At 57.9% G+C, this 11956-nt stretch overlaps 1 long non-coding RNA gene across 3 annotated transcripts; it reads right to left on the reverse strand.

Annotated features, from left to right (window-relative positions):
- Positions 1-2976: 2976 nt before the first annotated feature.
- On the reverse strand, positions 2977-9683 carry LOC140691144 (uncharacterized). 3 transcript variants are annotated; one of them, XR_012066646.1, is made up of 3 exons: positions 9622-9683; positions 4036-4217; positions 2977-3906 (listed from the first exon to the last, which is right to left on the reverse strand). It is a non-coding gene; the product is annotated as an uncharacterized lncRNA (long non-coding RNA). The 3 variants fall into 3 exon arrangements; XR_012066645.1 differs by lacking the exon at positions 9622-9683 and adding an exon at positions 9504-9611; XR_012066644.1 differs by lacking the exon at positions 9622-9683 and adding an exon at positions 4334-4551.
- Between the last annotated feature and the right edge of the window lie 2273 nt (positions 9684-11956).

Raw genomic sequence — 11956 nt, forward strand, 5'->3', positions numbered from 1 at the left:
CAAAACCGTATACCTTTGTTGTCTCACATGGTCAGGAATCGAGGGGGCTCGGCCGGCGGCGTGACAGGATCTCCCCAGGAGGCTGCAGTCAGGCTGTGGGCTGGGGTCGCGCCATCACCTGGAGGCTTGATTGGGGCTTGCTGGGGCTAGATACGGATTTCCAAGATGGCTTATTCACATAATCTGTTCCGGGAAGCCTCGCGGACCCCCCACCTTCTTATTGTTGCTTCATGAGTGTCCTCGCAACATGGCAGCTGGGGGCCCCCAGAGTGAGTACCTGGGAGAGGAGAGCCTCACGACTTCAGTGCCCCAGCATTGGGAGTCACACCCCACCACGTCTGCGACAGCCCTGGGCTCACGCAGGCCAGCCCTGGTGCTCTTGGGAGGGGAGAGGACCGCACGAGGGTGTGAGAACTATGTGGCAGTCACTTTGGAGGCAGAAGTCACAGAAGCACAGCGTGTACAACGTAAGGGAAGAGGAAGATGGGGGAAGGTGAGGAAGACAGGACATGTGGGCCCCTCGTGATGTCGTCAAGTGGAAGAGAGAGTCAGCAGGTGGGGAGGGAGCCGGCAGGCAGAGCGGGCTCCAGAGGGCGGTGGAGAAGCGGGTGAGCCTGCCACGTCCCAGGTCGCCTGTCCTCCAGCCCTGCTGGTTCCCGTGAATCCCCCTCAGTAGGAACACGTGCCTCTGGGACCGGTCTCGCCTGCAGAGAGCCAGCTGTCGCATGAGCGCCCTGGAGCCGTCACGGGGAGCGTGGAGCGAGAGGGGCTCGCACACACCGCCGGCGGTCGGGGGGCTTGTGTGCAGCCTGGGCTTGGCTGCCCTGAAGGCCCTGTTCCTCCGCTTCGTCACGGTGCCCTGTGTGCAGCCCCCTGACTCTCGGTGCTCCACCCTGAGCTTGCTCGATCGCTCCCAGGCCTGGAACTCTCAGATTCAACGTTGAGACCAAAGCCTTCTTGGTCATTTTTGCCGCCTGCAGTCACCTTCTTGTGTGTTTCCACCTCATTGGCTCCCGTCTTCCTCCATGTCTTAGTCTTGTATTTCCTCATTTATCCTACCCTGCTGTCATTTGTCTCTGTTCACGGGGCTGTTTATCCCCATGAAGCATCTTGAGAGACAGGGGTTGAGGGATGTTGCTGCCAAGCCAGGGGTGGTAGACACTTGTGGAAACTGGATGCAGAGACCGCTCTTCATCCAGCTAAGTGAAGGCTGGAGGACGTGCTGGGAGGGGACTTCCCCACTTTTCCGCGGGGAAACGAGCTCAGACAGCAGGAGATTCAGAGGAGCAGGTGGGTGCACACACTTCTGCACTTTAAGCGCTGAGCTGGGGCTGCTGGGGCTTGTGTGCGAGCAAAGCCTTATGTCCGTTTTACAGAGAGGGAAAAGGGGGGGAGGGGAAGCTGGGCTGCCGGGGCACCCAGAATCCCAGGAATCACGGCTCTGCGCACGGGAACTCTCCCAAACTTGCTCCTACTTCCTCACCCCACAAGATCCTGATTCAGCAAACACTCATCTCTCCAGAGTCACATGTGGGAGGTCATTTCTGGTCACTTGGCTTTGGTTTCCCAACTTCCTTCATCCCTCACCTCTCTGCTCGCCCTGGTCTAGAAGGGGGTGCGCCCTTCCTGGAGAAAGGCAGCGCCGGATCAACCCTCGGGGAGGCGGGCTGATTTCGTGTTTGATGTGGCATCTGGGAGAAATGAAGCGCTTTAGACGTGAGTCGTCAGGGCTTTGCCGGAGTGTCAGGATCTCCCGGGTTTCTTTATGGCGGCGCTAACTGAGCTGACACGCCGTCAACCGTCCCTGTGCTGTGGGGGGCGGGGAGCGCTGAAAGGTGAAGACAGCGGATCCTGAGCACAGGGCAGCGATCGTTTCCTGACTCGCCCGCCCTGGGGGTGTTCAGGTCAAGCTGCTTCTCTGTCTTGGTGCCCAGGGGTGAGGGGCTCCCAGAGCAATTTGGGTCTGTAAGTGTTAGAAGGCAGACGTCTGGGTGGCCACGACCCCTACAGAGATGGAGTAAGTGTCAGGAGGCCCTTTGGAAGCTATGACACAGGTCGCCCTGGGCTCTCCGCTGCTGGAGACTTCTAGCATTGTTTAGGGGTGCAGGTCCCCCGGATGTTTTGTAGCTCCCGTGAAGGAGAGTTCTGCCTGGAGGCAGAGGACTGGACTGTGGATGTGGTTATACCCTGGCCACCTGCCCGCTTAGGAAAGCCCGCCCCGTGCCCTCAGCCTGTCTCCTTGCCTCCCATCCCACGTGGGTACAGGTCGCCAAAGGGCAGTGGCGGCGCAGGGATCAGACAGCCAGGCCCTGACCCACTTGTCTGGCGTTTTGACAGAAATGGGAATTATACCCTTTGCCACTTGAGGGCCGTTGAGTTTTTGAGTGTGTCCTAACAGCAGGCTGGCCTTCGCAGTGATGTAACTGGATGCAGGAATCAGACAGGAAGGGCCCTGGGGGAAAGGGTTAACTTCCTACTCTGCGCACTGGAAAGGGGGCTCCCCCAGACACGGCCCCGGCCCCTCCAGCCTTCAGACTGCACGGCTCTTCATGCTGAGAAGCTTCTCAACACAGCCCAGCCCGCCAGCTGCGTTGTGACCCAGCAGGGAGCAGCGGAGGAGGAATTCTGGTCCCCAGACCCCAACTGGGCACCTCACCTGGGCCCAGAGGTGTGTGTGCAGGTGAGACCTGGATCCTCCTCTGTCACGTCAGGGGGACCAACTATATCTGGACCCTGCAAAGAACTGGAAGCCCTTGATTGATGTGAAGTGCTTGGGAGGCCCTGGACGCCCCGCCAGATGCCCGAGAGGATGGATGGTCATCTCCAGGAGGGTGCCTGACAAGCATAGGGCAGCCAAGCCGCCTGGATCGTCCGCTCAGCGCCAGGCGCTGAACGGGGCCCCGGGTCGTGTCTGACCGTCCACAGCCTCTGCATTGACACTTTATTTTTCTGTGTCCAGGAATGAGGTCCACCTGCTGTGTTGCCTTTATTTGTTTATTTACTTTTTTTAACTGAGCTGTGGTTGACTTAGAAATCCTGTTTGTTTCAGATGTGATGCTGTATTTAAAAGCTGGGGACGCCCCTTCTTGTCGGACGGAGGTCAGGACAGTCAGACGCTCTGACGCAGGGCGGGGGCGGGTGGGTGGAAGGGCTGGCCCTGGACCCCAGACGCCCGAGTTCAGACCGGATGGAGTGTGTCACGGGCGTCCCCCATAGCCTCCTGGGCCGGGAGCTGCGGGCTGGCCGTGGGGGAGCTGACTTCTCTCTGTCACTGAGGCCACTGAGGAATTCCCACTTGTTTCTGCTCCGCCTGGCGGGGCTGGCCCCCCTTTTGTTCCTTGAAGGGCTCTGCCTGGTGGAGGGGCCGGCTTTGATGTCCAAGATCACAAGTCTCTTCCATGCGGCAGATGAAATGGAGATTTTCCCCCTTTCTTCAAGGCACAGCAAGGCGCCAGCACTTGTTCTTCACAGAGGCTTCCAGCCTCCTCAGGTGTGGCTCGACACGAACCCACCAAGGCACGTGGGCACCGATGCCTCCCCACGAAGGCGCGGCGGTGCAGTGGTCATCGCCTGCCTGGCTTGAGTACCAGTCCCACCGTTTACTACCCCTGGGCCGGCGCTGGGCCTCGGTGTCCTCGCCTGTGAAACGGGGCTGCTGGTGCCCGATTCAGGAACCCGGGAGTCCCGCTGGGCCCGCTTCCCTGTCCCCACACAGGTCACGCGGGCCGGTTACGTCTTTCTCCTTGACGCTCTTCTGCACGACCGTCCCTGCTGGCGTTCCAGCTCTCCTCCCCTCCCGCAGAAGCGAGGGCGACCCGGGCGGGGGGTGCGGGGAGGGTGTAGCTCAAGTGGTAGAGCGCATGCTTGGCATGCATGAGGTCCTGGGTTCAATCACCAGAGCCTCCACTGAAAAAATAAATATAAATAAATCTAGTTACCTCTCCCCGCAAAAAGAAAATTGAAAAATAAAAGAAAAGATTGAAGTAAGTGAGGGCGGCACTGGTGATGCTGTCTGTTTCCGCCGTGAATACTTACCGAGCACCCACTGGGGCCAAGCCAATGCTTTCAGTCAGAACAGTCAGCACCCGAGGTCACCAGGCTGAGGAGAATGCGGATGGAAGCCACCGTGAGACACAGCTGTGTCCGTATTTGCCCCGAAGCAGCGACGACCAGACAAAGCCAAGTGCAGGTGAGGATGCAGAGCAGCTGGGGCCAGCCTATGGTTTTGGTGGGGATGCAAAATCGTACAGTTACTTTAGCAAAGAGTTTGGCAATTTTTAAGTAAATTAAACGTACATTTACGATGCAGCCTGGCAGCCCTGCTCCTAGGTACCTGTCCGAGTTTGAAAGAAAGCTGTGTTCACGTAAAAGCTGCATGTGAATGTTTACAGCTGCTTTCCTTGTAATCTACAAAAAATCGTCCTTCAGCCAACTCGGGTGTCCTTCGGCCGGGGAACCGACACAGGAGCGGTGTCACGTCCACACAACGGGCACACTCGGCACTGAGGGGAAGGGCTGTCGCCGCGCGCAGCCGCGTGTGCCACTTCAGGTGCATCGTGCTGCGTGAAGGAAGTCAGCTCAGAATGCCTGTGGCTTCCTGGAGGAGGCAGAGCTCCAGGGACGGAGAGCGGCCCAGCGGTGCCAGGGCGGGGTGAGGGGCTGGTCAGAGGGGGTGCGGGCACACGCCTGGCCAGTGGACTGTCGCGCCAGCTCCCCTGCAGCCCCACCCCGACCTTCCCGCCTTGATTCTCTGCCTGTCGGGAACCTCAGTTCCTCCCGGCTGCCGGCCTGACCGTTCTGAGTGCAAGTCTGAGCTGGGACTCTGGTGGCGAAGTCTCTCCGAGGCTCCCTGTGGCTTTCAGTGCTCACAGACCTCAGTGGACACTTGAGCTGTTTGGGCACAAGTGCCCCCGAACTTGCCTTCCCTCCCTCATGTGTGCTCTCCTCTTCTGCTCTTCACACACCCTGGGGGTCTAGGCTCTTCAGCGCTTCCGAGCACCCCACAGGTCTTCCCCTCATTTCTTAGCCTCAGCGGCTCCTCCTCGTCCATCGCAGCCCATCGAGGCATCGCCTGCTTCAGGGAGGGTCCGGTCCTGGCCGCACGAGTTTCTTTCACTCCTCACCACGCGGTCTTGGAGTCCACCTGCCTAGACGCTGTAGTCTTGAAGACAGGGGCCATGTCTCGTCCCCGACCCCGGCACAGTCCTCGGTGCAGGGAACATGCTGTGAGCAGAATCAATTGCTAACTGTAAAGTGCAGTGATCACCTTGGAGTGAAGCCTCTTCCCGTGGCAGCATGCAGACACACACCTGCGATGCGTCTGTCCTGATTTATTTTGATTTGCTCTGGTCTCCCCTTGTACCCTCGTGAGCAGACAGGTCGGGGAGTGGGTGCAGGTGTGGGGCACGAGCTCATGTGCAGGGCCTTTCCCGGGGCTCATCGAGTTCTGGGCCCAGTTGTGCTGATTTTGGGTGGGAAGGACGAATGCTAGTGACCAACAGAAACACAAAGGAAGCCCTTGCTTTTTGGAAAATACGGCTGTTAAAGGATGCTTGAGCTGCGTGGAGTGTGTGGTGTGAGCCTGAGTGACTGAGGGGTTTGCCTGGAGGTTAATTAGGGAGGTGAGCAGTCATCTGCGTCTCGACATGGGCCCGCTGGCCTCCGCGCGGACGGCTCCGTGGTTAATAAGGATGAAGTCTGCGGTCCCGGGACATCCGACTTCGGCAGCGGGAAGAACTGCTAGGCGGCCTGGGGCTCTGCGGTTGTGGAGGGGCCCGGAGGGACACGCCAGCGCTCCGAAGCTGCTCTCTGTAATTCCCTCGTCTGCCCTTGGCTGGCCTGGTTATTACGAATTCTTAACTCCCCGGTCTTGTTAGCTAAACAGTCACTACAGCTTCACACGTAGACTGTTACATGTGCTTTCAGCTCCGTCTCTCGTGGCCCTGAGTTTTATTTAACAGAAGTGGACCTGCAAACGTGGGGGCGTTTTGATGTTCTGAGTCAACACCCACAACTGGTGTTCAGATGTGATCTCTGGGATTGGGGGCCGGGGGGAGGCTGGGGCAGAGGGCTCAGGTGCACGCTCGCCTGTAGAGAAGCCCCCGCCCCCGCCCGGGGTCCTGCAGGGGCGACGGGCCCCTGTCCCCGTGGACTGGAGCCCCTGTGATGAGCTCTCCTGACTGCCGTGTTGGAGTCGTCAGCCCCAGATGGCCTGGTGGTTACATGCTCTCAAAACAGCTGAGAGCCTCTGCCAACTTCTCTATAGAATGGAAAAGATAATTTTTTAAAATGCTGATTAACAGAGCAAAATGTACTTGAGCTGGGAACAGATTTCCCCCCCTTCCTCCACCTACTGGCTGCCAAACAGCCTGTGGTGGCTCGAACTTGAGGAGGAAGCTAATGGCTTTGCCGGGAGACCGGGCTGCAGCAGAAGGTGGGACCGTGGTGGCCAAAGGGAGGAGCAGCCCCGGGGGTGAGCGTCAGGGCTCCTCCCGTCCTCTCCCAACACCAGAGGCTCTGATGGGCCAGCCCTCTGGCCAGCCTGGGACGTGGACGCCTGCCTGTGCGGCTCAGAACCCCGCGAGCGCCAGGAGTCTTGACACACCACTGTCCGTCCTGTGGCGGCTGCTCTGGGGGCTGGGCATCCCGTGGGGGTGCGCTGACAACCCAGGAGTCCAGGGTGTGCTGGGGTGGCTGCTGGGGTACTTGTTCCTGGTGCTAAGCCCCCTCCAGGCCTGATCCAGCTCCAGCCCGTCCTGAGTTGAGACGGCCGTGGGCCTGTGTCTGCTCGAGGAGACCAGGAGCCCTGGTACTAAGCGTGTGGCTGACTGCAGGCTGTTTTCTGCCATCCTGCCCGAGCGCCTGTGCTTCTGCCCAAGCCTGGTGTCTGGATTCTGGCCCCGTCCCGAGACCTGAAGAATCTCTCCATCGCTGTTCTCGACTCTGTGTACCTCAGGGTTCCAAGCACAGTCCTGCCAAGCGGAGCTTAGAGCCTCCAGCCCTGAACCCGCTGTCTGCTTTCAGTTTTAACTGGACACTTCCAACGGGGAGCCAGAGCAGGAGAGCAGCAGGAACTGGGGGAGCTCCCCGAACTCTCCCGGGGACTTTCTCTGGGTGGAAAAGAAAAATGGCCACGTTTGTATTTGTGATCCGGCAAGATGACTAACGCAGACCAGTGGAAGTTCGTGCTTCCTCCCCCGCAGCCTCCCAGGTTTGGATCTTGGGGCCAAAAGTGCCCACCATGAACTTGGCACAGGTGCTGCGGTCTCTGCAGAGATGGGTCCTCCGTCCACCGCTGTCCAGTGTTATAGGCCAGGCTTTCGCCTGGTCAGGGTGTCGTGGGCCACCCTCTGCCCTCGAGGGCCCTGGGGGCCGCCACCCGGCACTGTCGCTCTGAGGGGTCCCGCCTTTCCACCCTGATGTCATCCCATGAGAGGACGCCGTCTCGTGGGTTCTTCTCCCTCTAACTCGGGGGTCCAGGGCTCCCCATGTTGGCCCTGAAGCCCCAGCCCCGTCCTTCATTGGCTAGGAGGCTCTTCAGTCCTTGCAGAATCCTGGCTCCACCTTGCTCCCTGGCGGTCTCCTCACACTCCGCGCGTCTCCTCCTTCCTGGCGGCGGGCTCCGGGGGCCCTGGCAGTGACCGGGGTGCACAGCTGAGCTGTCATCGCGACCGGATCCCACTCTGACCTGCGGGTGGCAGGGGTGGTTGAAGACGCATGAACACTCTGAGGGGCGCTGAGTCAGGGACGGCCCACGTGAGTCAGTGGGACCCTCAAGGCCCTGATTTAGCTCAGCCCCAGGACCTCCTTCATGACCTTTCACCCTTACACGTAGGCCCCTGGATTACGCTCTAGTTATGAGCGTTTATTTACACGCTGCTTTCTTCGGGCCCTGTCAGCACCGTGGCTGTAACCCTCTGACACACTCTCACAGACACGCGAGCCTATCAGGGCCATTCCTTTGGTTTTTGTTTTTTGGAGGGAGGTAATTAGGTTAATTTTTTTAAATGGAGGTCCTGGGGATTGAACCCAGAACCTCGTGCTTGCTAAGCACTCACTCTACCACCGAGATATACACCCCCCCCCAGTTTTAAAAACTCAATTTCAGACTCTTGCAATACTTTTTAATCTTCTTACTGAGGATATGTCTAGCAAAGCTTATTCAAAGCACATAAACTAAAAGCCGGTATTATTTTGCCTTTAAGAAACACTCAAGAAAAAGAAACATTCAACCACCTGAAAGTAATTCCACTCCTAGGCAAATTCTCAAGAGAAATAAAGTCATGTCCCCCCCAAAACAAACAAAAACAAAAACCAGACCAAAGCCTTGTCCAAGCATGTTCACCGCAGCATCGGTCATTCTAGCCGGAAAGTGGACGCAGCCCCAGCGTGCACGGCCGATGAGCCGATAGGATGCCGTCATCCATACGGCGGAATTTGGCGTAAGAACGAGCGACGTGCTGACACGTGCTGTACGACCGCCGAGCTTTGAGAACAGCACCCTAAGTGAAAGAAGCCGGCACACAGGCCCGTGTGAGGTGTGATTCCACTCACTGGAGCATCCAGGATGTGGAAATCTACGGATGCATTTGGGTGCACACGTGACCGTCCAGGGCTGGGGAAGCCGGAGTCTGGGGACGAAGAGAAGTGACTGTTGGTGAGTCTGGGGCTTCTTTTTGGGGAGACGAGAACGCCTTAATGCTGATTGTGGTGATGGTTGCACAACTCTGTGAACACACCAAAAGCTACTGAATTGTATACTTTTAATGGGTGAATCGTCTGGTATGTAGATCACAGCTCAATTATTAAAAAAAAAAGATGTTCAAACAGGCGTCAGCACAGACTTTTTCTACCTAAAATCCAAAGTGGATTCTGCGTGATTTCTGCTCCCTGAAAGCCCCACACGAAGCCCCTCGTTTCCGGGGGCGACCAGCAGGCTGGTCACAGGGACGGTCTTCCCTCCCCGGGAGCCCTTGGGAGCAAAGCGCAGGTGTCGCGCGCAACCAGAAACGACCTGGAAGCCCGCTGGCTGGAGCAGCTCTATCTTCTGACATTTGCCACTTCTTACGTAACGGCTTGAGAGATGTTTGTCTCCAGGTTTTACTGAACGAAAGTAGCAGGAACGCTGCAGGCTTCCGTGTGCGGGGTTGCCTGTGCTGTTCGTTCGATGAGCTGGAAGGGGGTGCAGACCGCACTGGGGGGGGGCTCCTGCCAGAGCCCGGGACCCCGCTCTGACCCCCTCCTCTGCCTCTGGGGTCTGACGAGTGGCCAAGCTCTGTGGTGCCCCCTGGACGTCGACGCCTCTCGGCCACCACTGGGACCCCTTGCGCCTTGGCCCCACCCTGCTCCTTGCTCGTCAGGGACGCCCCCACACCCCTCCTCCTGAATCCCCGAGGCAGCCTCGGCCCCTGGTGCTCCTGGATCCGCTCCCCGTCTCGCCGGCCACCTCCGACTAGTCTGCATTTCAAACTGATCGGAGAGGGCCTCTGAGAGGCAAACCTGACCTTGAAATTCCTTCCCCAAATTCCTTGTCTTCCTTACAAGACCCCGTCCGCCTCCGTGGCCGCTCCTCCCCGGGCCCTGGAGCCGTGGCTGAAGCTCCCTCCGGCTCGGGCCGCTCACCCGCTGCTGGGCCAGCCGCACGCCGCCTGCAGGGCTGCGTGTCCCTCAGGCCCCGGGCGGGCGCCACCCTCCCTGCCGAGCCCCGCGGCCCCTCCCGGCGTCCCCGCCGCGGCCCCGGAGCCCACGTCAAAGGCACAGTGAGTTGCGTGCGTGGTTCCTGGTTTGACGTCTGTCCGCATAACGCCCTACAGGCTTCTGGAGAAGAGGCAGGTCAGACTGCTCCCGGCGCACCCCAGGGTTTAAACTCCATCACGGTTAGAAACCGAAGGCAGAACGGAAACCGGGGAGGAAGGGAGGGAGGGGGATGGGTGGGGGGGCCAGCAGAAGCCGAGTCAGCGGTGCAGCGCCTCGTGGACGAGGCCCCCAGGTCCCCGGGGGCGAGCCGATGCCTGTCCGTGCTGCGGCAGTGTGGCCGGAGAGGGGCCAAGGGGCTGGCAAGGGTGGAGATGCTGGTCCCTCTGAGGACCTTGCCCCCCCAAGCAGAGGCGTATGTGCATAACTGGATCACTATGCTGTGCACCAGAAGTTAAACACAACGTTGTAAATCAACTGCACTTTAATTTCTGGTGCACAGCATAGTGATTCAGTTATACGTACGTATGTGTATTCCTTTTCAGATTCTTTTTCATTATAGGCCATTACGAGGTATTGAATAGAGTTCCTCTTGCCATACATTAGGACCCTGTTGTTTATCTATTTTGTGTATAGTGGTTTGTGTCTGCTAATCCCAGACTCCTAATTTATCCCTTGCACCCCCTTACCCCTTGGTAACCATAAGTTTCTTTTCTATGTCTGTGATTCCATTACTGTTTTGTAAATAAGTTCATTTGTGTCTTTTTTTTTAAGATTCCACATATAACTGATAACATATGGTATTTTTGTTTCTCTGTCTGGCTTACTTCACTTAGAATGACGATCTCCAGGTCCATCCAGGTTGCTGCAAATGGCCTTATTTCATTCTTTTTTATGACTGAGTAATATTCCATTGTGTAAATATACCACAGCTCCTTTATCCAGTCATCTGTCCGTGGACATTTAGGCTGCTTCCATGTCCTGACTGTTGTATATGGTGCTGCTGTGAACACTGGGGTGCGTGTTAAAGTGGAGATTCTAATGGCACCCCTTCCCTGGGTGTTTTGCAGGATGAGATGAGATGAACGGTAAGTGCATAGTTAGTGTCTGATAAAGCAGGCCTATCGCAGCCTCCTGAGCGTCGCCGTTTCTGACATCCTCCTTGTCTTCTGGAGACTCTGGGCTGAGGGAGTGTAAGGGAAGGGTGGGGAAGGGCCCCCAGGAACCTGTCCTGCGGTGTCTGTCTCCTCAGAGCACCCTCCCTGAGCAGGTAAATGGGCACATTCCTGAGAAGTGCTGTTCCTGCGACCGTAACTTAGCAGCAGCACCTTCTGTCCCACTTCAGTGTTTGGAACCGTCTTTGCAGTGCTGAGGAGAAACGAGGCAGCAGTGGAGTTCCTCCAGCACTGCTGGATGCTGGCATCCGACGTCTCCATCCAGCCAGGAACCTCCCCGGGGCTCAGCGTTATTTGCGTGATTTGCGGAATTAACTGACTTCCTCCTCACGTCACTGCTTCTGAGGGTCTCGGCCAGACCGTACTGTCCGTCCGTGCTCCTCACTGCGTGTAGAAAACACTCATACATTTGGTAAGTGGTTGAAAAGCACCCTCGTTTTTCATACCTAGTCCAGATCGTGTTCTTAGTTTTCATAGTCTTGTAGCCAGCTGACCGCTGGTCGGATACCTCCAGGTGGATCATCAAAGCCAACGCGCTCCACACCGACCTCGGCACTGTCCCCCCCACTGCACCTGACTGTGTACCCAGGTAACACTGTGAAAACCCAAAGCCGAGCAGTTCTGTCATCTGCTCGTCTCCTGTATCCGCCTTTGCCTGTCCGTCCCTGCTGCCACCTGGGTATAGTGGACTGTCCTCCTCTCTCCAGAACCGCCAGCATGGCCTCTTGGGACAGCCTTCTTCCCGGTCACTCCTCCTCGGCCAGCAGATCAGGTGTTTTGTCTTGAGAATGTGACTCTGGCCGTGGATCTGCTCTCAGAGTGTCAGCAGAACTGGACGCCCCGTCCCTTCGTGAGGCCCACACGTCTGTCTCCGGGATCTGACTCGAGGTCAGGCTTGCCTCCTGCTGCTCCCCTCCTGGCACCTAAACGCCACGCATTTCAGTGGTTTGCAGTCTCAGAGTTCCCTGCGTTGTTCACACCTCAGACCCTGCGCCCTGATCTCCAGCCCCCAGCCTCCCCGCAGACCTGTTCACTGGGGAGCCTCTCACCTCTCCAGACTCTGCTCCAGCTCCATATTGTCACCAATA

This window comes from Vicugna pacos, chromosome 33, assembly GCF_048564905.1.
Source record: "Vicugna pacos chromosome 33, VicPac4, whole genome shotgun sequence".
In the NCBI taxonomy this organism is placed as follows: domain Eukaryota; kingdom Metazoa; phylum Chordata; class Mammalia; order Artiodactyla; family Camelidae; genus Vicugna; species Vicugna pacos.